This window comes from Melitaea cinxia, chromosome 26 (assembly GCF_905220565.1).
Source record: "Melitaea cinxia chromosome 26, ilMelCinx1.1, whole genome shotgun sequence".
Classification (NCBI taxonomy): Eukaryota; Metazoa; Arthropoda; class Insecta; order Lepidoptera; family Nymphalidae; genus Melitaea; species Melitaea cinxia.
In genome coordinates, this window is record NC_059419.1 from 11443046 (window position 1) to 11467914 (window position 24869).

The 24869-nt window shown below is 34.5% G+C and overlaps 1 long non-coding RNA gene across 1 annotated transcript; it reads left to right on the forward strand.

Annotated features, from left to right (window-relative positions):
* On the forward strand, positions 1 to 24869 carry LOC123666497. The gene is made up of 4 exons (XR_006745254.1): positions 1 to 12; positions 8532 to 8536; positions 10283 to 10291; positions 24804 to 24869. It is a non-coding gene; the product is annotated as an uncharacterized LOC123666497 (long non-coding RNA).

A 24869-nucleotide genomic window follows, 5' to 3' on the forward strand; every position in this document is an offset into this window, starting at 1 on the left:
ACATTCGCATACGTCGACCGATTCATCGGACGCGCCCGCTGCGGCGGCCCGCTCACTTCATTCTCGTTGACGATTGTACAAACACAGGTCTATGTATCTTATTTATACTTGCTCATTAAATTTGTATTACTGTTGATATCGAATTTAAATACTACCACAAGCGAGCACCCACCAACACAGACGACCAATCCATACAATCGTTGTGATTTGAAACTCGATGAAACGAAAATGCGTCACAATAAAGAAACAAACGCATAAATGTATAGAATAGACTAAAATATAAGACATAATTGGGTTTGCTAGCAAACGAAAAAAAAAAACCGACTTCAATTACATCGACAATTAATACAACGCAGGTAGACGAAAAAATAGTCAAGTAAATACGTGTTATCAAAGATAACTCAAAAAGTTATAATTAGATGTCGATGAAATTTAAATTTAACCACATGGTAAACATCAGCTTTCGATTAAATTACGCTTAAAGCTTCTACCTGTAATATCCCACTATGGGCATAGGCCGCTTTCCCCATGTAGGGGGAGGATCAGAGCTTAATCTACCACGCTGCACCAATGCGGGTTGGCGGATATATTCCCTACTATGAAAAACGATCGCTATCAGGTGTACATGATAACAACCGGGACCCACGGCTTGACATGCTCTCCGAGACACGGTGGGGAGGCTCACAAGGGCTGTACAAACACCCAGACCACGGCAAACATCTGTATGGCCAATACAAATGTTTATCATGTGCGGGGAATTATACCGCAACCGCCAGCGCAACAGCCACTAATCAGTGCTGTGCCCGTTGTGTCAAACGTGTCATAATTTTATCGTTATAGCAAATTGACTTTATCACGAACACACACACCATTATCACACATAGCGTTATCTGTACTTTTTTGACAAACTCATCTTATATACGATATATTATTTGGAGGTTCTGTAAGTACAAACAATTTCAGATCTTAACGTCTTTCGGACAAAGTTTTAATATGTGTATCGATTATTTCATCTAACGCCAGCCATAAATCACTCGCAACGATGAGTGTCTCTCAAACTAAGTTTATTTCATTACACTTATATATTGTATTATTATACACATCATGTACGAGTCATCTATCATGGTTTATCATCTATCCGTCTTTGGGCCACGACTCTCGTCAAAGTAAAGTTTTGTCTTAACTCCTAAGAGTTGTGAGACGGTGTTGTATAAATATTTTTCTACTTAAGAAAAGCGAACCGACCAATCTCTAAAATAAGAATGTTTTGAAGATTGTTCTGATTGGAAAATTAGATGGAGACCGGATGAAAATTGCTGAGCGTCGAGAGATTTGGCTCAAACTTAAGGACACATACAATACAATACAATACAAATATACTTTATTGTACAACCAAATGCAGTACATGTAACATAAAAGAAAAAGAAACAAGCAAGAAAATAATAATAATAATAACAAAAAAAAGGAATCTACAAAAGGCGGTCTTATCGCTAAAGAGCGATCTCTTCCAGACAACACTGTCCAGCAGTAGACTGCGATAGGCAAATGTGATGTCTTATGTAGTTTAAGGCTGAACATGTTAGTTGTATGGGACTTGTAGTTATAAGGTGGCGTGATAAATAAATTCTTTTAATGAACAATGTTAATTTTTTTTTAGTTTTTAGTATAAAATAACGAGTACTACCTAAAATTTAAGACTCATATTGTATTTTATTCAGATATTTATTAATCCAAAATTAAATTCAAGTAAATCCAGGTCCAGCTGTATGAAAAGTAGTTTCTCTATTGACACAATTTAAAACAATCTAAAAATCAAATATTTCTATAAATTCGAAGACATATAAAGCTTAAAATGAATTAAAGGTAAAAAAAGAAAGTTTAAATCGTTAGAAAAACCGCAGGACCACAAAGAACAATACGCTGCTCCAATTTGTCGCTCCAACTCTGCCCGTGGTTTCTTTATGAAAAATCTGAGTAGATTTTTTTATGCGGACGGAGCACATTCTTTGATGGAGCTCGCTGCTCGTTTTGAGCTACGTCAACTACAGATAAGCTGCATTTTAATAGCCTTTTTAAGCTGAATATAAACAGTTTAAGTTTTCGGTATGAATATTTTTTGAAACAAAAATTTAATCTTAGTTAAATTTCATCGTTTTTAAATTTTTATCGTCACAGGAATTTTAGTTCGGTTTCTTTTGAAATGGGGGTCATAAAAATTACGATCACAAGATAACTTGTTTTGTCGTGTTCACGACATTTTTTACCGTTTCAGGGCGATATATGTATATATATTTATACAATTAGGTCGGTAAACAAGCGTACGGCTAGCGTAATGGTAAGCGATTACATTAGCGTTGCCAACCATATTCCCAATACCCCTCAGAAAACTCTGATCACCATACTCACCACAGGAACACAACACTGCTTGAAAGCAGTATTATTTAGCTGTGATCTTCTGTAAGGTCGAGGTATTTCCCCAGTCGGGCTGCTTCAGATTTTGAGCAGGATATTTACTGCCCTAACGCTTCAGCCTGTAATATCCCACTACTGGGCATAGGCCTCTTTCCCCATGTAGGAGAAGGATCAGAACTTAACCTACCACGCTGCCCCAATGCGGGCTGGTGGATATATTCCCTACTATGAGTAACACCGGGACCGACGGCTTAACATGCTCTCCGAGGCACGGTGGGGAGACCCACAAAGACTGCACAAACACCCAGACCACGGTAAACACCTGTATGGCCAATACAAATGATTGTTTACTGCCCTATCTAAGTTAATTATTAATATAATATTTGCAATATAAAATAATATTTGCAAGGAATAAAAAGAAAAAGTTGACTTACAGGTTCGTACTTACTTCTCTTTTATGATTTTTCTTAATTTGTATACCCGTACTCAAGTTTGATGTTATTCATATCGCTTATAGACATTTCACTTTTTATATTTTGTTTTTCCTAATGAACACTATAGAGACTGATTCAGATACCAGTAAATTTGCCTAATTGCAGCAATACAGTGAGTTATTCTCCATCTGGCCTTCTTTTTTGAACTAGCCCAGTGGACATTTGTGAATCGTTGGAGTAAATTAAGAAAACGTAAATTGAGAACGTTAAAAGAAACTCTTTGACGAATGCTGCTAACAGATTTTCCGGCCAAAATTAGGAGTGATTCTGCGAACAACATCTAGTTAAGTAAAGTGGGGTATACGTGATAAGGCTATATTATTCAGAGCGAGGAGTCATCGCTAGTAACGTAACCGAGTTAGAAGTTAGCGAGACATGTATATTCAGTACCGCATAAAACGTAAAGTGAATCACGGAAGTCGGTAAAACTTATACGAGATAAAGTTTAATGGTCCTTGAACCGCCTTCACCCCGCCTTATCTTAACGGAGCTTTGCGTTCCGAAAAATAAAAATTCAGTTTTCGTCATGTTCCACTTGTAGCCGGGAAATTTTCGTGTATAATTTTTTGTGATTTCTTCTGTTATACAAACATATTGAAGTAGCTTAAGTAAGTTACAATTATTCTCCTTCATATGGGACGAGCAGTTGTTTCTAGTTGATTATTATATTTTTTGTGTCACAAAGGTGGTGAACAGGTGTATGGTCCTACTTATGGTAAGCGGTTATCGTAGCCAATGGATGCCTTCGATACCAGAAGCATTCCAATTGCATTGCTGACTTTTGCCCTGAACTTCACCAGGAGCTGTAGCTAACTTACTCACCTCAGGAAAATAACTTATAATATAATTAAGCCGTGATCTTCTCTAAAGTTGAGTTACTTCCCCGTGCCCCCTCCTGCTGGTCCAAAAGCAAGATATTTCTTGCTATGGTCTATACCTCATAGCAAAAAAGTTTCAAAACAGAGTTAACTCTACAAAGGTTAGTGCAGATAATAACTCTAACTAATAACAGGTCAAATGTTTCACCCTAACGACGTTTTATAACTTTGGTAGACAAATAGTAGATAATGAATAACAATTATCTTCAATACTGAAGTTGTTACTATTTTTTACTAGAATTCAAATATTCAGATACAGTGGGCAGACCAACAAATTAAAAACTCACACATACCAGAAATTAAAGTTACTGCTTTAAAATGAACCCGTGGCTAGTGTTAATGAAACTTATTCTCCACTATACTAAAAGAGACCATTCTTACTGTACATTATATATCAGCATATCTCGTAGAACTCAACAAGTTTCCACGGTAAAGTCTAATTAACCTTAGAGGAAACTTCTCTTCGATGTGCAGATAACTGGAGGTGAAAAATAAGTTTAATAAAATGTTAGCTACATTAAGATTGTGTAGCGATAATACTTTTGTATTACACGTTTCAGAACGGAACTAGTTATTTTCATATTACGTCTCAGAATGTTTATGTAAAAAGAAAAATATCTCTTCAGTGTAAAATATTCTAAATAGTTTTACGTTATCTAAAAATGAAGCAAAACATTTGAAGCAAGTGAAACCCTTCTAAGTCTAACTGGGGTAGTAAGTGTTAGTTTATCTGAGGTAGGGAACAAAAAAGGAAATCAGTCAGTCAGTTCAGCCTATTGCAGTCCACTGCTGGACATAGGCCTCTCCAAGTTTGCGCCAGACATCCCGGTTTTCCGCAATCCTTATCCAGCCTATAAAGGAAATATGTTACTCAAAATCATCTGGAATAGACCGACTGGGGAAGTACCTTGACCTTTCAGAAGATCACAGCTAAATAATACTGCTTTCAAGCCGAGTTGTGCTCCTGTGGCGAGTAAGGTGACCAGAGCTGTTGGGGGGAGGGGCAACTCGCTGGCGACCTTACCATCAGGTGAGCTATCACTTGTTTGACGACCAAGTTGTATAAAAAAAATGTCAGTCAATTTAAATTTTTATTAACCTTATTTTTCGACGTAATATTTATTTTACGCCTTTGTTAAAATCTTGTGAGTACAGTTACAGTATCTAGACATTTAACGTTTGAAATAAATGCATTATAAAATATTTATAATACAGAGAAACTCGAATAATTTTAATAGACGTCATACCAAAAGGGTGACCCTACAAGAATTCACTCAAAAAATCTTAAGTTATGAAATTATTTCTACTTACTTTTTACCCAATTTATTGTAACAAAAATAAAATTCGAAGCGACGTTGTATATCTAACAAACACTCAATCGTCTTAACACACATGTGTTTCATATTTAAGAAATCTCACCCATAAAAGTCATTTTTTCCAGTGACAAAGTTACTTGCGGTCAAGAAAGTAAATTAACGGTATAATAAAATTCATCAACGCTTCGAACAGAAAACGCCTCTTAATTGCTTGTTATAATTTATTTAATGACCGTTTAAAAATTCTCAAGCTCGAGGCGTTTTAGGAGCGAAGTAGAACGAAACAAAAGGTATAAAATCTTTATAAATAAAATCTCAACTCGTTTCGTGTCTGTGCGTAAAGGTATTACAGAATTTATTGGTGAGCCATTTTATCGGAAGTTATAGAAACTATTCAGTATAAGTAATGTACACATGTCGGATGAAGGAAGTCTATAAAGCAGCGGATTGATCGGACCTATGATGAAGATGCTAAAAATCTCATCTAAAATCGACATAAAGTTGACAACATACAATGTAACGCACCTTACATCACAAAAGCCATCAAATAAAACATAGGTCTTTTTCTTTTTTAACCGACTTCAAAAAAGGAAGAGGATAGTCAATTCGACCGTATATATTTATATATCATAATATATATAAATCTCGTGTCACAATGTTTGTCCTCAATGGACTCCTAAACTACTTAACCGATTTTAGTCAAATTTGCACAACGTGTGCAGTTTGATCCAACTTAAAAGATAGGCTATATTTTATTTTGATATATTATGTTATTATTATATTTCAGAAAAAAATAAGGTGATACGAAGTTCGCCAGGTCAGCTAGTAATTATATATATATTATGTATATTCGAGGATAACTTCGTCGCTTATAAACCGATTTCGATAATCCTTTTTTTTTGTTGGAAAGGAGATATCCCAAGTATCGTACCATGATAAGGAAACCAAGATCTGATGATGGAATCCCAGAGTTATCGTGGGAAACCCTCGATAATCGTAGTGACGACTAGTGCGTTTGTTGTTTTCGTCTACTGACGTTGTATTACTCATTGATGTAATTGAAGTGAGTTTTTTTTTTTCGTTTACAAGCAAACACAATTATTATTATACCCAGAAGCACTTTACGATCTTCGTTTCTTTATTGTTGAGGAATTTAATTAAAGCGTAAAATGTTTACATTTTAAAACAAAAGTTTGAATAACAACCAGAAAATTACACAAAGTTATTATTAGCATTTGTATTTATATTTTTCAGTAGACATTCCTCCTGGCTGGTCTTGTGTGCTTTTTTCTACTTTTCACTCACATAATCTGAAAGTTTATCAAGAGAAGAAATTGTCACTGAGCTAGGGGACAGTAGAAAATACCCTGCTTAAAATCTGAAGCACGCTATCCGGGGAAGTACCTCTATCTTACAGAAGGTCACAGCTAAATATTTATGTTTTCAAGCAGTGTTATGATCCTGTGGTGAGTAAGGTGAGCAGAGCTCCTTGAGTTGGTGGGTAGGGTCGGTCACGCGCTTACGATGCTTCTCGTGTTGCAGGCTTTTATTTCCTATTATAAAATCAATGAATACCTTGAAGATTAAAAGGCATGAGATTGAATAAAGGACAATCAGGCTCAATCTCAGAGAATTAGTTACAAATATTGTGAGCAAGTGGCATTTGGTGATTTCAGTACACACGATTGGCTGTCTCGTGTTTGTCCTGATCATTTCATGGTCATACTGTTGCGTTTTTTGTCTCATATGTGACTATAAATTTTAAAAGAGCAGCAAGATCTTTTTCCTTCGACTTTATTTCTCTCGTCCTACACTAGGGGCTTACTTTATTTTATTTCTTGTAATATTTAATTAAGTTGGGCATATAATAGGAAGGTAATGTCTACCTAGGCATTAGAAGTTGCTGAGGCTTGCTAGGTACATTACCTATGTTTGTTATATGATATTAAATGTAAAATTTTATTTTATTGATTGATATTTTTGATACCTTAACTTTCTTTTATTTTTGTTGATTTTTTTTTTCATATAATTTTATTTCATATTAGCTACGGTAATCGCTTACCATCAGGTGAGTGATACGCTTGTTTGCCGACCTAGACGTATAAAAAAAAAGTATGCTTTAGACCATACGATTAAAGTATAACTTCCGCACAATAGGCCTGCACTGTGTCATCGATATACGAAATGTATGTGGCTATGAGAGGAAGAGAGAAAGAAAATGTGTGATCGCACCTCTCTTTCTTTCTCGATTCACTTCGCCTGATCATACTTGTCGTAACGCTCTCGTTACGCATTCACCAGCTTACTTCCCAAGTCAAGCGTGCGTGAAGTAATTTTACAGTAAAGCAATAAGCAAATACGAACAATCATTAAAAAGTATTAATATTAAATGCAGGTAAAGCCAAGCAATAGTGTAGTCTATGCAAATAAATAAAATTGGAGTGTCTGTTTGTAATATTAGAATAACCGCTTTTTACTAAATGTATACTGATGTATACACGGTACATATACCAAAATAATATTTTTTAATTTTTTTGTATGTCTGTCTGTTGGTTCCGCCTAATCTATGAAACACCTGGACCGATTTTGACGGGATTTTGGCTGGCTTGGCTATGCTTGGGGTTTCTCTCAAAGATAGAATTAGAAATGAGACTATACGCGAGAGTACGAAAGTAACCGACATAGTCCACAGAATTCTGTGGTCATCTGTGTCGCAAAACCGATGGTCGTTGGAAAAGATGGGTCCTGGGGTGGCGACTGCGGCTTGGCAAAAGCAGTGTCGGACGTCCTCTGGCTCGTTGGACCGACGATCTACGTAAGATTGCCGGTGTAGGCTGGATGAGGATTGCGGAAAACCGCGATGTCTAGCGCGAACTTGGGGGGCCTATGTCCAGCAGTGGACTGCAATAGGCTAAATTGACTGACTGGACTGACTGAAGTCACAAAACAATTTAATTTATCGTAATGAGTTTTTAGCTTTTCCATGAACTCAATTTACAATTCGAAAAAAATAATTAAGATTCGGTCCCAAAAAAAGCCTAGTAGAAGTCCAGTCGTTGAATCTAATTTCTAAGACATCGAGCCCATTGTTATTCCACAAACACCTCAGTATTGGTTTCGGCACCTTTTAAAGGAATCCTGAATTCATTTATCCCAGTTTTATTTTAATTCTGTGACCTCAAATATCTTTCTCTCGTGTATAAATACTCGTACAATGGAATAATGTACCTGCATTTTACACCTTAGTCCTATATTTTTTTTAAGTCGTGTTTTAGTGTTTAAAAAGATTTTAAAATGTTTATGTAAATATGTGTGCTTGGTATTGTAATAAATTTATTACAATAATTTGGAGCTCAAAACGATAAAGTATACATATGGGGATAAAGTATACATATGGGGATAGTCAGTGGGATATTTCTTAAAAATACTAGTAGTAGTAGACCTAAGTTATAATTGTTCTGTAATAAAATTTACTTAAAAAAAATTAGTTACGTAAGATTTATCAGTTGTTTTATAATTAAGAAGAATAGTGAATTAATTTACAGACTGAGGAAATTTTATAAATATAACTAGCTGACTCGGCAAACGTTGTCTTGCCGCTAAACGCTATTTAAAAATAGGGGTTGATCGAAGATCGTTGAAAATTTAGGGTTGTATTTATTTTTTAATGTTGTATCATAAAAAAATAAAAAGTAATATATAATTTATCTAAAAATTAAAAAAAAATTTGGAGTGGATTACCCTTATCATTTAGGGAGATGAAAAATAGATGATATTCGATTCTCAGATCTACCCGATATGCACACAAAATTTCATGAGTATCGGTCAAGCTATTTCGGAGGAGTTTAACTACAAACATCACGACACGAGAATTTTATATATTAGATTTATCCACAAACATTTTCTGATTTAATTTTTAAAATAAAGACTAACATTATATTATTATAAGTATATTTGTGTACAATATAAATCAACTGTGACATTCAAGTAAACACGAGCTAAAAAGCGGTCTTTTGTAGATTGTGTGGAACCTTGAAAAATTTTTCCTTGTTTATTTCTCGTACTTCAAATAAAAGGGCATTTTTTTGGAGTTCATCGAGTGAGCTGTCATTGAAACGTCTTTGAAGATCAAGTGGCCGTTTCTTTGCGGTTTTCGAAATCGATCTCTGCATAATACTTCGACTTAAAGTGATCTCAAATTAAAGTTGCTTCGACATTGAAAATCATTCTACAATACAATCTATGATTTTATCACTACTCATTCATTTCTATGATTTTGTGAATTTCTAATGTATTTTTAACTTATAACCTAGAAGGCAATCTAGCCCTCTCATCTATCCCTTCCATAACCTAGGAGGCCTGCCTTGTAGGTTATGAGAGGGATTATGAAATAGCAACGGAAATTACTCATAATTTTAAACAAGACATTTGCTGCTTCGCCCTTCCTCATTTATTTTATATAAATAAAAATGGTTCTGAACATCAGTTAGCTTAAATTAAACATTGAAATAAAGCATCAAAAAAGTTTAAAACACACATGCATAATATACTCGTAAGTGATGATTAAACACAAAGTGCTTCAGCTAGTATAAACATATTCCGTTTCAAACGTGCGTTGAATGCAGATAACGCGGCGTCATGACGGACAGAGTGACGCGAGTGACGGCCATTCATTATGTATCTTAGATGACCATTGTGTTGAACATGGCTTTAAGCGTTTGGAGATTGAATTATTTACCCGTGTGTTTGCGTTTCAGTTGTTAATTGAATAAATGTACCGTTTTGGTTTATTGTTTATAACTTTTTATAATATTAACAATATTTAAAATTTGGAATTGTTGCCTAAATTGCATTAACAATATTATTTTTAAATTTGGAATTGTTGCCTAAATTGTATTAACAATATTATTTTTAAATTTGGAATTGTTGCCTAAATTGTATTAACAATATTATTTTTAAATTTGTAATTGTTGCCTAAATTGTATTAACAATATTATTTTAAAATTTGGAATTGTTGCCTAAGTTCGTAGGGTAATGATTAGAAAAGTTGTTCATTTTGTAACTGAGATTGGGTATAGCAGGAAATATCCTGATATAGGAATATCATCAAAATCTGGAGCCGCCTGATTGGGGAGTACCTCAGCCTTACAGAAAATCACAGCTAAATAACGCTACTTGAGAGTAGTGTTGTGTTCCTGGGGGGAGGGGGGGGGGGGGGTAAGGATGACAACGCGCTTGCAATGCTTTTGGTGTTGCAGGCGTCTGTAAGCTACGGTAATAACTTACGATTAGTTTAAAATTAACTTTATTAAGCTTGAATATCATTGTTTATTTTCGATACAACTTATGCTTGAAAAGTAACAAATTGGAATCATTACGTTTTGCACGTACATGTGTGCATAGATTGTTGTACTAATCATAAATTTCGACTGGAAGGTTAGACATGGAAATGGCGAGTGGTAATAGTTCCATTTACGAACTAAATCCATTATTAAGACCAAATGAGACAAATCAAAAATTTAGTGGTAATAATTGTGTTTGCTCGCAAACGAACAAACACCGACTTCAATTGCATCGACGAGTAATACAACGTAGATCGACGAAAAATAGTCAAGTAACTACGCGTTATCAAAGATTACTCAAAAAGTAGTGATTAGATCTCAATAAAATTTATATGTGACCACATGACAAACATCAGCTTTCGATTAAATTAAAAATTATCAAAATCGGTACACCCAGTAAAAAGTTATTGCGGATTTTCAAGAGTTTTCCTCGATTTCTCTGAGACCACATCATCAGATCCTAGTTTCCTTATCATGGTACTAAACTAAAAATATGTTCTTTCCAACAAAAAAAGAATTATCAAAATCGGTACCCCCCGTAAAAAGTTATTGCGGATTTTCCAGAGTTTCCCTCGATTTCTCTGGGAGTCCATCATCAAATCCTGGTTTCCATATCATGGTACTAAACTAGGGATATCTCCTTTTCAACAAAATAAGAATTATCAAAATCGGTATATCCAGTAGAAAGTTATGTGGTATAATACAACGTAGGTCGACGAAAAAAGCGTCAAGTAAAAACGCATTATTAGATATAACTCGAAAAGTAGTTGTTAGATCTCAAAGATATACAAGGCAATAATACTTCCAACCCTAATGTACTCCGCTGAGACCTGGTGTACATACAAAGGTGATATTAAGCGACTTGACAGCTTTCATATGAAGTGCTTGCGTACTATTCTCCGAGTGAAATGGCAGGATCGAGTGTCTAACTCTGAGGTGTTGCGAAGGGCGGGAATGGAAGGTATTGAATGCTTACTGATGACCAACCAACTTCGATGGTGCGGACATGTAGTACGGATGGACGATACCAGACTGCCAAAGGCATTGCTTTGTTCGGAGCTTAGTTGTGGGAAGAGGAAAGCCGGAGGTCAATACCTCCGATATAAAGACGTCCTTAAGCGCCACTTATCGGCTTGCGGCATGTCTGTGGACTCGTGGGAGGAGCTGGCACAAAATAGGACAGAATGGAGACGAACCATCAAATCAAGTATATCAATCTTTGAATCCAGTCGCTTGGCAAGCCTAGATGCTAAGCGCGAACAACGGAAATCTCGTCCTAAGCCCTCCTACGACTACACATACAATAAAGACGGGCAATTGTACTGTTTCTCTTGCTGCCGAACGTTTAAAACAAAGTTTGGCTTCGCTAGTCATCTCAGAGCGCACGCCAGGCGCTAACAGAGGGTCGCCGTAGACGGATACGTCTTGGACGACATCATCATCAGATCTCAAATAAATTTAAATGGGACCAATTGACACACACCACCTTTCGATTAAAAAATAATTGTCGAAATCGGTCCACACGGTCAAAAGTTCTATGACGTAACAAATATTAAAAAAAAATACAGTCGAATTGAGAACCTCCTCCTTTTTTGGAAGTCGGTTAAAAATCGGTAAATACGTAGAAACCGCGATGAATTTAGTAACTGGTATAAAGTATTATTACCATGTTATAGAAGATAAAATAATAATAATTGTGTTTGCAGGCAAACGAAGAAAAACCGACTTCAATTATATCGACAAGTAATACAACGTAGGTAGACGAAAAAATAGTCAAGTAAATACGCATTATCAAAGATTACTCCAAAACTTGTAATCAGATCTCGATGAAATTTAAATGTGACCACGTCATGATAAACATCGGCTTTCGATTAAATCAAAAATCATCAAAATTGGTACACCCAGTAAAAAGTTGTGCGGATTTTCGAGATTTTCCGTCGATTTCTCTGGGGTACCAAACTAGGAATATCTCATTTCCAACAAAAAAAGAATTATCAAAATCGGTTCATAAACGACGGAGTTATCCCCGAACATACATTAAAAAATATATACGGTTGAATTGAGTATCCTCCTCCTTTTTTTGAAGTTGGTTAAAAATTCCAAGTAGTAGCGCTCTTAGTATTCAGCCTGTAATATTCCACTACTTGGCATAGGTCTCTTTCCCCATGTAGGAGAAGGCTAAGAGCTTAATCCATCATTCTATTCCAATGCGGGTTGGTGGATATATGTTCTACCATGAGTAACGATCGCTATCAGGTGTACATGATAACAACCGGGACTGACGGCGTAACGTGCCCTCCAAGGCACGGTAGGGAGACCCACAAGGACTGCACAAACAGCGAGACCACGCCAAACATGTGTATGGCCAATACTAATGTTTGTCATGTGTCATGTGTAGTAAAAGCGTTGTCTTTTCTTAAGTATACTCCGTTCTAATCCGTAATCTAATGCGTTCAGAGGATGTTACAAATCTAAAGTAAGAAGTAGGCACTTTTATTGGTCAAACTGAAGTAAACGAATAATTTGAAAACAGGAAATGAGAGATGAAAATTTTTAAAAACTGTTTTCAACTACTCAATTTTAATTTTTTTTTTGTTTAATCTAAGCATCTACGCTTTTGTACTTATTAAATATTGGTAATGATTTTGTAATATTTGTTAATTATAAAATTTAATGTACACGCTTTGTTTCAATAGGAATCTATAGAAATAAATAAAATTGGAGTGTTTATTTGTAATATTAAAATAACCGCTTTTTATCAAATGCATATAGATGTATACCTATACCAAAATAACATTTTTTACAAATTTTGTCTGTCTGTCTGTCCATCTGTTTGTTCCGGCTAATCTCCGAAACAGACGAACCGATTGTCGGCACTTTCACTGGCAGATAGCTGATAAAATAAGGAGTGACTTGGCTACTATTACTTTAGAAAATTATTTATTTTATAACTGCGAACTGAACACTAATTTTTTTGTTAAATTCTACGCTTAAATTATACGCGTATGAAGTCGCGAGCACAGTTAGTATATAAATAAAACAAAGATACTATTCAACAAACAGTTGAGTCACGTCCGCACTTCTACAAGCATGCATAGTCAATGTAAGGAGATAGGAAGTCGAAAATCCTTAAAGATTCCCTTTTACCTGAATTTATCCGAGCATCATTTAACCTTCGCTTAAAATATTTTCACCCAAAACTCCTTTATCTTTAAATCTTTCTTTTCATCTCAGAATCGCCTCTCAAGTTCGCTTTAAGTTGAATTCAAGCACTAAAGTGTTCGGTTAATCTCTGAAACAAAGAGGGCAGGAGGGGGGACTCTTATCAGTATTGTTCAAGATCGTGGACGATGGAGTTTCACAACTATGAGACTGCTATACGTGTGACGCGGTTTTATCTTTGGGTTAATATATATTTTTTTTATTTAACAATCGATGCAAAAAGACGCGTGGTGTAGGTTTAGTCCAATGTCTATCTGTGGCTTATGGCAAATCATAATAAAATAAAAATAAAAAAAATATGCCAAACACCGTCCCTAACATTTCCTAACACTAACATAAGAATTATACATATTAGATACATACACATTGTAACTTTTATATAAATTGAATTTAATATTATGCAATATACAATAAAATTAAACAACAATACTAAACATACACGAATAACAATTGTTAGCAAAGTAGAACAAAGTTTATTATGCTTTCAGACACAATATTTTAATGAGGCCGATCAACACAATGCGACGGTACGAACTACTTATGATATTAACAATGCTAGTTGGGATGTTGAAGAATATTTGGAAAAAGCTAAGAATATCGAGGTATGATATAATTAATCTATTTTGCGTGTTGCATATAGGTTGGAATACGGTTTTTGTGTGGAAGGCTAGCGGTCACATAAATTATCGCTTTTAACGAATGTTGTGTTTATTAAACAAAAATATTAATTAGAAATTCTTAAGATGGGCATAGCAGAAAATATGATGTCCAAAATCATGAGAAGGCTGACTGAGGAAGTACATCAAAGTTACAGAAGTTCACAGCTAAATAATATGGCGTTAGGTATTGTTGTTTTCCTGTGGTGAGTAAGAAGAATAGCTCTTAGGGAGAGTTGGAGATTGGCAACACGATTGTGATGCTTCTAGTATTGCAGGCGTCTAATGCTACGATAATCACTTACCATTAGTTGGATGTACGTTCTTAACTGTCTGACGACTGCACTAATTTGCATAATTATTTATTTGTGTGTGTAATTGTCAGAATAATGTTTAAAAAAGGAAATAAAAAAATTATATTGACAAAGTTCGTTCGATAAAGATATTTTCTCAAAAATTAAAATGTAATTAATAATTATTCTATTTAACTTAGTTGCAAAATCGCTTTTACGTCATCGTTGTATTACACGTGTGCTGTATGGTTACGGCATTAAGAATATAGCCACCCCCTCTCTTCCCGTGGGTGTCGTAAGAGGCGACTAAGGGATAACAAAGTTCCACTACCACCTTGGAGCTTGAAAAGCTGGCAGATGGCGGGATAACCATCCAACTTCTAGCTTTGAAATACACAGGCCAAAGACGGGCAGCATCGTCTTCGGTGCGACAAAGCCAGTCCTGCGGTTACTAACCCTCCTGCCTAGCGTGGTGACTATGGCCAACACACGTAATTTCACGCCATTTTTGGCACGAACTTGTCCAGCCTATGTCCAGCTGTGGACTGTATTAGGCTGAAGTGAGTGAGTATATTACATAATTCTCTAAATGTTTGGTATGATATTTTCTGTTTCCAGTTCATCAAAATAGGATTATTATTTAATTCTACTCCAAAATTAAATTCAAGAGTAAGGGCGCTGATCGAGAAGAAAATGAGATTTTTGATAAAAAACTCACACAGAAATAGCGTGAACGAAATCTGATGATATTTAAGTTTCGTAATTCCATTCATTCAAATATTCATATCTCAAGTTAAATGTTATTAATTCGAAGAGGAATTTTTTTAAAACATTAAATTTCTCTCAAACTGTGAGGGAATGTAGACAACATTTCTGATGTACTTTAAAATGAACGAGAAGTGATATCAAGTAATTTGAAATAATATTTAAGGGAATATTAGAAACCTTTTACTTATTCCATTTTCTGCTGTTCATATTTAAAAAGTCACTTTGAGTAACACTTACATACATTAACATCCTTTTAAAACCGATTACAGCGTATCTCTGAAAAGTTTTGATGACCTCTTTGAAATTATTTTTATGTGCTTCGTTGCAAAAGTGTAACGATCAAATTTAATACAATAAATTTGCAAAAAGTATTCGATTATTTATAGTGCAAGGAAGGAATGAAGGAACTGGAAAAAAATATCAACTATAAATAGAAATAAAACTAAAAAATAAATAATAATAAACGCTACACACTCAACGGCCCCCAGTAGGACTTTCTCCTGTGTCGGGGGTCCGGAAACACCTACAATACACAAGCTCAACGCCCAGACCACGACTAACATCTATATGGACGATACAAATGGCTGTCGTGAGCGGGCATCGAACCCGCGACCGCCAGCGCAACAGCCAGTGCTATTACCGCTGCGTCAACGCGTCGTCAACAAAAATTAAGGGTAAAATTATTGCTGTTAACATTTTTTGTTAATAACTTAAATACGTACAATATGATTCAGTCTGTAATATCCTGCTGTTGAGAATATGCCTCTTTGTCCATGTAGGAGAATGATAAATTGAATATGGATAAGTTGTTTTCACCTATCTTTGATTGTGCTTACTAGAGATAGAGTTTTGATGTTAATGCCGTACAAATTGTATCAAAAACCTATCGCTAATAAGCAAACCAGGGATAGATAGATCATCGAAAACGGACGTTAGATAGAGACGGAGCCAGTTACACAAGTCAAATAGATGATAAAAAAATACCGTGTCATAAAAATGCTTATTTATAACTGTGAATATTTTAAAGAATATAAATCAACAAATAATAAATAAATCAAGTATAAAAGAAACTCAGGGTACTCAAAAGATAAAAATATAAAATAATAAGGGGAGAGGAGGGCCCTTGAAATTGTACCGCAAGTAGAATTCTCAAGTAGTTCGTACCTAGTACTGTTGGCGCTTTGTGTGTACCTTTATCACATGTTTGTTTAGACTGTATGAATTAGATGAATTAATGAAATGTAATAAAAATATTATTTTGCGTTTAGGTGATTATACACAATTAATACTCAAAAAAAATTATGTGGTATCATGGGACACCAGGTAGGAACGAAGTTCCTTCGGATAGTATAGAAGCAACACAATTTAAAAAAAAATGTTGAATTTTATATATATTTTCTAGTTCTTGATTTTTTTTTAATTTTTTTGATTGATTTTTAATTAAGTACATAAAAGTATTTAGGAAATTTAGTATTTTAGAAAATAACAAATACCGTAAGATAAAATAAATCTAACAAAATAATAATAATAATAATTCAAACTATTAAGTGAAATAAAAAAACATATGTCTTTATTTATTTTTGTCGACAGTATAAGATTACATAAATAATTTAAAAAAAAAGTTTACTAGTAATATTTTAGTTTTATAAACGTCATATTATACAGTCGTGTGACTGATATTACGCCACATCCGTTATATATTTTTCTTACGGTTTTAGTATCACATTTTTTTTAGTTCGGTCGCCCACCCAAATGTCAAGCCTGCCCTAAGGAACTTCGTTCCAAAAACTACACTCCCAGAAAAAAGTGTGCGTGTGTATGTACTTATGTGCGCACGTCAGAGTTGTGCATCGTTGCTATCTCATTGACATTCTAACTTCTTCGTTGACTAGCTAACTTCAGGGTGTCGGTTTTTTGTGACTGTGTGCGGGCGGAACTTAAAAATGCACTCTCATCATTTTCCCCTAACACACCATTAGAAGTATAACTTCAAAAATCACATCATTTCATCAACAGTATCATATCAAATAAATTAACAGGTATCATCATTACAGCCAAAACAGTCCACTGCTGGACATAGGCCTCCACAAGTTTACGCCAAAAAAAACGTGAACTCATGTGTTTTGCCCATAGTCACCACGCTGGGCAGGCGGGTTGGTGACCGCAGGGTTGGCTTTGTCGCACCGAAGACGCTGCTGCCCGTCCTCGGCCCGTGTATTTCAAAGCTAGCAGTCGGATGGCTATCCCACCACCGGTCGGCTTTATAAGTTCCAAGGTGGTAGCGGAACTGTGTTATCCCTTAATCGCCTCTTACGGCACCCACGGGAAGAGAGGGAGTGGCTATATTCTTTAGTACCGTAGCCACACAGTACAATTAACAGGTATAATTACAACATTTTAACATTAGGTACATTGCAAACTTAGGTAATGTACGCAGTGTTATGCGATACCATGAGTTGGAAAACTATATTTAATAAATAATCTCTCGAGTCTCGATAGCTAATTTCTAACGCGTCGTCGACTTTATTAGGTGTTTATTGTATTAACATCGAATTCTGGGTGAAGGTGTTTGTGTTATGTGTTTCTGGTCCTTTAAAATAGGATTTTATGTAGTATTTACGAGTACAACTTAACGGTTTGAAGTTTTCCTCCACGATGGCAAACGTAAATTTTAAATATTTCAATAATTGTGTTTGCTCGCAAACGAATAAAACCGACTTCAATAACATTGACAAGTAATACAACGTAAGCAGACGAAAAAAATTAACAAACACACAAGTCGCCATTACGATTTTCGAAGGTTCTCCTCGATTTCCTTTGGATTCCATCATCAGATACTGGTTTCTATATCATGGTACACCCTTGGGATACCTCCTTTTCAACAAAAAAATTATCAGCAAAATCAGTTCATAAACGACGAACACACATATAAAAAATATAAAAAATATATAATAAAAAATATATATAATAAAAAAATTCAGACAAAATATAATATAATTTATCATTTTCGACGTACTTAGTTTTACGAGTCTCTTTCATTTACATTAAATGGAATCATGCAGGATTTATGGCGTAGTAAATTTTTTTCAATTTCGAATAATAAAGCGTCGGACGAGGCGAATAGATATTGGAAATTGTCTGACCGAGAACAGCTCTTGAATCACCAATACATATTTTGGTATGCTAGGATTGTGTTTTATTTATTTCTATTTTTTATTGTACAGTTCGCCTGGTAAGCTATTACTGTATTATGGACCCCTGCAACACCAGGAGCATCACAAGCGCGTTGCTGAACATAATATCTTTGTCAAAATAATGCATACCATGGTATCGCTTACGCGTCATGTGAACACAAAGGGAACACGACCCACTTGAGGGGCAGTATTAAATATATATAGATTGACTTTTACAGTCGGGCCGTACCAGGTGTTGAACAATATTCCAAAAAAAGAACTGTAATTCCGAAAACTTTAACAGTTTTCGAATGAGGGGTGCGCTTGAACGGTAATGTGCCTTAGACGCGAGTTAAGCTAGCTACGCCACTGCTTGCAAATATTATTCTAGTAACAAAATATTTAATATCTTTTGACTTCATTTAAATAATACATATTTTATTTATAATGTAATAACAAATTACTCCTCACAAACATCTGGTGTGAGCGAAGCGGTTGCTATTGCTGCGGTTAAGTCTCAGACGACGTTAGAATTTTCTTTGTAATAAAAGTATTTGCAATATATGTAAACATTAGTTACAACTAAATTAATGTCCTTTCTGGAAAATAAATTAGAAAATATAATTGAATATTAAGGAAATGTTATTAACTGGATTTTATTTTTGCTTTATAGAATGTTTTTGAAGCTATGCTTCTTTTGGCGTGTTAGGAAAAAACGATGAGAGTGAATTTTTACGATGCGCGCGCATACCGTCACAATAAACCGACACCCTGAAGTTAACTAAGCTAGTCAACGAAGGTGAAAGTTAGCTAATCAATGAAGTATAACTTCTTACGTGTGTACATATTAAGTACACACACTTTTTAAACCCCGACGCAAAAAGAGGGGTGTTATAAGTTTGACGTGTCTGTCTGTCTGTCTGTCTGTCTGTTTGTTTGTCTGTCTGTCTGTCTGTCTGTGGCTCCGTAGCTCGCAAACGGATGAAGTGATTTCAATTTATTTATTCTAATTTATTATTCGGATGTTGTTAGCGTAAATAAGCTATAGCAATCGCTGACCTCCAAGCCTAGCATAGTCCTATACGCATGGTGGTCAGCGAAAAAAAAACTATTTTAGTATTGTACAAATTTTAATAGCTAAATATGTCACTGCTGTTTTACTCACGTGAATTTGAGGAAAAACGAATGGACTATCCAACACAAAAGAAATTTTCAACTTTTTATTTCAGCCAGTTTCTGAGATTAACCTTCCTATACGCTCGTGAATATGTGTAACACGTATATTCGCGCACGGTCCGCGGGACCGACCTTTCACCGTTTAAAAAAAAATAGCAAATGTGTCATGGAAATAGTGTCGTTCTGACGACCAACGCGCCGATATATAATGGTTAACAAATTGAAAAAAAAAAAACATTTTAGCTTTATAACATTAATATAGATTATTTTTATACACAAGTTCTTCGAGAGTCATCATTACTCTTAAATATTATCTCGTGTCCTCCATTATGATTGTATTTGGTTTCGAATTTTGGCTACGAATCGTATCGCATTATCATATCAACCGCAGTTTGTGATTCAGTTTCAATTAATGCGACGACTTCGCCACTGGCTCTGAATGGCAGTATGCCAGCTCGTTTAGCTGCAAACATTCACTGTACTAAGAAGTTTCTTAAGACTCAATACGAATAACTCAATATATATGTATATAAATGTATAATTATTTAGTTTATTTGAAATAAATTACTATATATATATTGGCACGATACTTGCTGGATAGTGATATTTTTGAAATAAAGTTTTACGTGGTTAAAACAGTATTGAAGCATTCTTTAATGTCACATTTCTGGAAAAAGGTTCCTTATTCTGCATAGTAAGAATCAAGGAATCGCGCTACTAATTCAACATAACAAATCATCTAAAATCCGAACTAGATATGACCTTCAACCATCTGCTTAATGAATGTAAATTATTTTATATTAATTTTAGTTTATCAGAATAATAATCGCAAAAGGGTTGACTGAGAAAATTCCAAGAGGAGCAAATATTTGTGTCAACTATAAAATATATGAATTAGAATAGACTTAACTGAGGTAGGGCACAGCAGGAAATTTCCTGTTAAAAATATGGACAAGCCCGACCGGGGAAGTACCTCGACCTTACAGAAAATTAAAGCTAAAATAATACTGCTTTCAAGCGGTGTTGTGTTCCTGTTGGTGAGTAAGATGTAAGAGCTCCAGAGAGAAACTATGTTATAGGGTCGGCAACGCGCTTGCGTTGCTTCTGGTGTTGCACACGTCTATAAGCTACGGTAATCGCTTACAATCAGTCGAACCGTAAGCTTATTTGCTGACCTTGTAATATAAACAAAAAGTCTATCAAACATCACTTACGACCGCTTGTATCAAATATGCCAGAATAACTTGAGAAAATAACAAATCACACGCAATAACTTTCACAAGCACTTCGAGAACTCGGTGAAAACAAAAATCAAAGAAAGTATAAACAAATATCAAACACAAAACTTGAAAATGTAGTCAACAAAGTAGTGGATGAAATTATTCGCTGGAAGTGAAAAGCCGAGGGCGGAGCTTGTCATAACAGCAAATGTTCGTAATTTCCCCCAGGAGTGTAATAGTGATGTGCCCTTTGGAATTATTTTCATCGATTTTATTAATGTTTATTAATGGTTAAGATATTGTTTTTGTGTCATTTATTATAAATGGTTTTTTTAAATAATATTGTTATGTTATTTGCTACAATTAGTACATCATTATAATTTACACCTTTATCATTTCAATCAAGTCTCAACTCGATGTAAAGTGAAAACATAAGATTAGATATTAATGTTACCAACAGTTTGGCTTAAAAGCAAAAAAATGTTAGTACTGTTATTATATCACAATACAATTATATTACATTTTTACGTGTTTCACAATTTTCGTTTCTTTAAAGAATATTTAACGCAGAAAAATGTATCTTCGTATAAGATCGTAGAAATAACAACAGTGAGTTTAATCAAAACTAACAATTTACAGTCTGAGTCAATCAATTTGTACTACAGTATAACCACTAAGGTATTAAGTATTTCAACCAATTTTCGTATTTATCGATACTAATGGTCGGAATTCGACCATAATTAATTTAAATTATAATTTTGAATATTATTAAGGTTCCTGTTGTCAAAGACTATACTTCTAAGATGTGTGTATGTCAAATACTAATTGACTACATGTAATTTTTAAGCATGGTTTAAAAAAAATATTAGTATTCTGCACTCCTTATCTATATAAACTATAAATGTACGAAATTTCATACTCCTCCGTCCGTGCAATTTTTGTAAAAAGTCGTACAAAGTTTTTGATTCACGTATTTAATATATATCGATATTTTTGAATATCATATCAAAAATTGACCGCTCCAGCGGGGTTCGAACCCGTGTCTCCAACTGACCGTGTCGGCGCTCTAGCCAATTAAGCTATGGAACGATGTACCCGCTAGATCGAAATTTTTGATATGATGATTTTTATATTCGGTTTAAGCGAACCGTGGCGCCAACGTTCGCTCGTTCGCGGGTTCGAACCCCGCTGGAGCGGTCAATTTTTTAAATATGATTTTCAAAAATGTTTAGAATTCCTATTGTGTGGGTAACACAAAAATAAAATCGTAGATATATCGATATTATAAAATCCAACTGAACTTTACCGGATACAAGGGATAGCGACATTCACGTGTTTCACAACACTGGTGCTCTCAGCATTATGAAGAGAATTCCTCTTCAAATGCAAATAAACCCTTTCACGTTATCACTAATTCCGTTTTAGATGAGATGTTTTGTCTCTCGCCACTCATTTACATGTTATATAAATGAATGAAAAATATTTTCTGGTTTCCGTCGCGTTGATTGTGATGCTAAGTCACTAGGTTATGGGAATAAAAGATGTTTATTTTGTCTCATAAATCTGGCTCATGATTAAACGGGAATCTTGTTTTTTATTTCGTGGTTATGGAGTTCGGTTATGTTAAATAAAGTTGAAATGTCTGTAGGTAGCTTTGTAGTTGCAGAGTTGGTTAGATTTTTCTCTATAAATAACTTGTTTTCGTTTCTTGGAAATGTTTTTTTTATGTATATTTTTATACGGATGTAAATATGTATCATTGATTGTTAATGAAACATACTTTAATTTTCTCAATAACTTTATTTTATTATTTTGACTCTAAATTAATGCACACAATTTTTTATATGTTAACGCAATGGCCGTCCAAGAGAGAAGAAAAAAAAGGAAAATTGCCATACACAAAACTTTAATATTAAAGATAAATTATTGCCATTATTACACCTTTTTTGAGACTTATTTAATTAACTAATTTTATTATCTATGATGCACTATTTTTCACTATAATTCTACAATAATTTTACAATTTATGTTCATGTACTGAACATAGTTGGCGGGGCAAGCTTGACAAAAAACAAAACTATACTAGTATGAGAATATAAATTGTGTAAAATGTGTATGTATGAGAAATTAAACATAGTCTTACATCTTAAACCTAATGCAACTTTAAATTAAAACTAAATTATTTTAACAATATTATACCATTCTAAAGATATAAGAAACTTTGGCCTATAAAATAATCTACTAGTTAACTAAAGGAAGCGGACATAATTTTTGATAAGAGCGAACATAGGTTCTACCATTTGCCATCTTTACTTCAGCCACTCTAACCTTATGGTCAGAGCCAGGAAATGTTTTAACAATGCGCCCCATGGGCCAATATAATGATGGCACATTAACCTGCTTCACAATGACCAAGTCACCCTCTTTTAAATTATCATAATTATATTTCCACTTGGGTCTATTTTGTAGTTGAGTTAAATAGTCATTGCTCCACAATTTCCAAAATTCTTGTTTAATTTTAGTACAAATTTGCCAAAACTTAAGTCTATTTATATTAATATCTGAAAGGTTCGGTTCTGGTATACTAGTGAGAGGAGCCCCAATTAGGAAATGTCCCGGAGTCAAATATGTTAAGTCAGATATATCGCTACTCATAGGGAGCAAGGGCCTAGAGTTTAATATGGCTTCTATTTGAGTTATAATAGTATAAAGCTCTTCAAAGGTTAAACAGGCAAAACCCACAACCCTTTTTAAATGATACTTTACGCTTTTTACCCCAGCTTCCCATAAACCACCAAACTCTGGGGCATAACTAGGTATGAACTTAAAATTAATTAATTTATCAGAGCAAAAATGATGTACAGAGTCCATATTATGTTTAGACGCTAAAAGATTATACAGTTCAGTTAAATAATTGGAAGCACCCTTAAATGTCTTTGCATTATCACAATAAATTCTATTAGGTACACCTCGTCTAGATATAAATCTTCGAAGACATGCTAAAAAGGTTTCAGTGGTAAGGTCACTGATTAATTCTAAGTGTATTGCTTTAGTAGAAAAGCAAACAAATAAGGCAATATATGCTTTTGTAATTAATGGTTTACGAATTCTAGCTATTTTCATTTCAAATGGACCACAAAAGTCAACACCGGTTACCTCAAAAGGTCGAGCGGGAGTAGTTCTCTCTGCAGGTAATGAACCCATGAGCTGTTTAGCAGTTGCGGCCTTGATTTGGAAGCATCCAATACACCTATGGAGTACCTTTTTGACTTCGCGAATACCACCTACTATCCAATATGCCTGCGATAATGAACTGAGAACTAACTTAGCTCCAGCATGTAATAGTCTTAAATGTTCAGAATTTATAAGAGTATGTGTAACATGGTCTGACTTGGGTAAAACTATTGGATGCTTTTTATCATATGAAATGTTTGGTGTATTATCTAAACGTCCTCCTACTCTTATTAATTGTTGATGATCAAGAAAAATGTGTAAGCTACTTAAGTTTGATTTTACAGGTTTATTTAATGTAAGTGATTTTATTTCATTATGAAAATGTATTTCCTGTATATGTCGAAAAATCATAACTTGAGAAGTGCATAATTCTTTAGGTGTTATTGCACCACATAATTTATTTTTAGGATTCTGTGTGTTGTTTTTAAATCTTAAAATAAGTGCAATAATTCTTCTTAACTTATAAAAATTTGAATATCTATAGAATATATCCTCACTTAAATCGAACTGTCCTACATTACAAAATTTTTTAACTGATTTATCACTATTTATAAGGGTATCACACGGCATACTATCCGTCACTACACAAGATTTATAATCATACATAATATGTTCATAGTATTTATCAGACAAGTACTGTGGTCCATGAAACCACATGTAGCTCTCCTCCAATTTATGTGGAGCA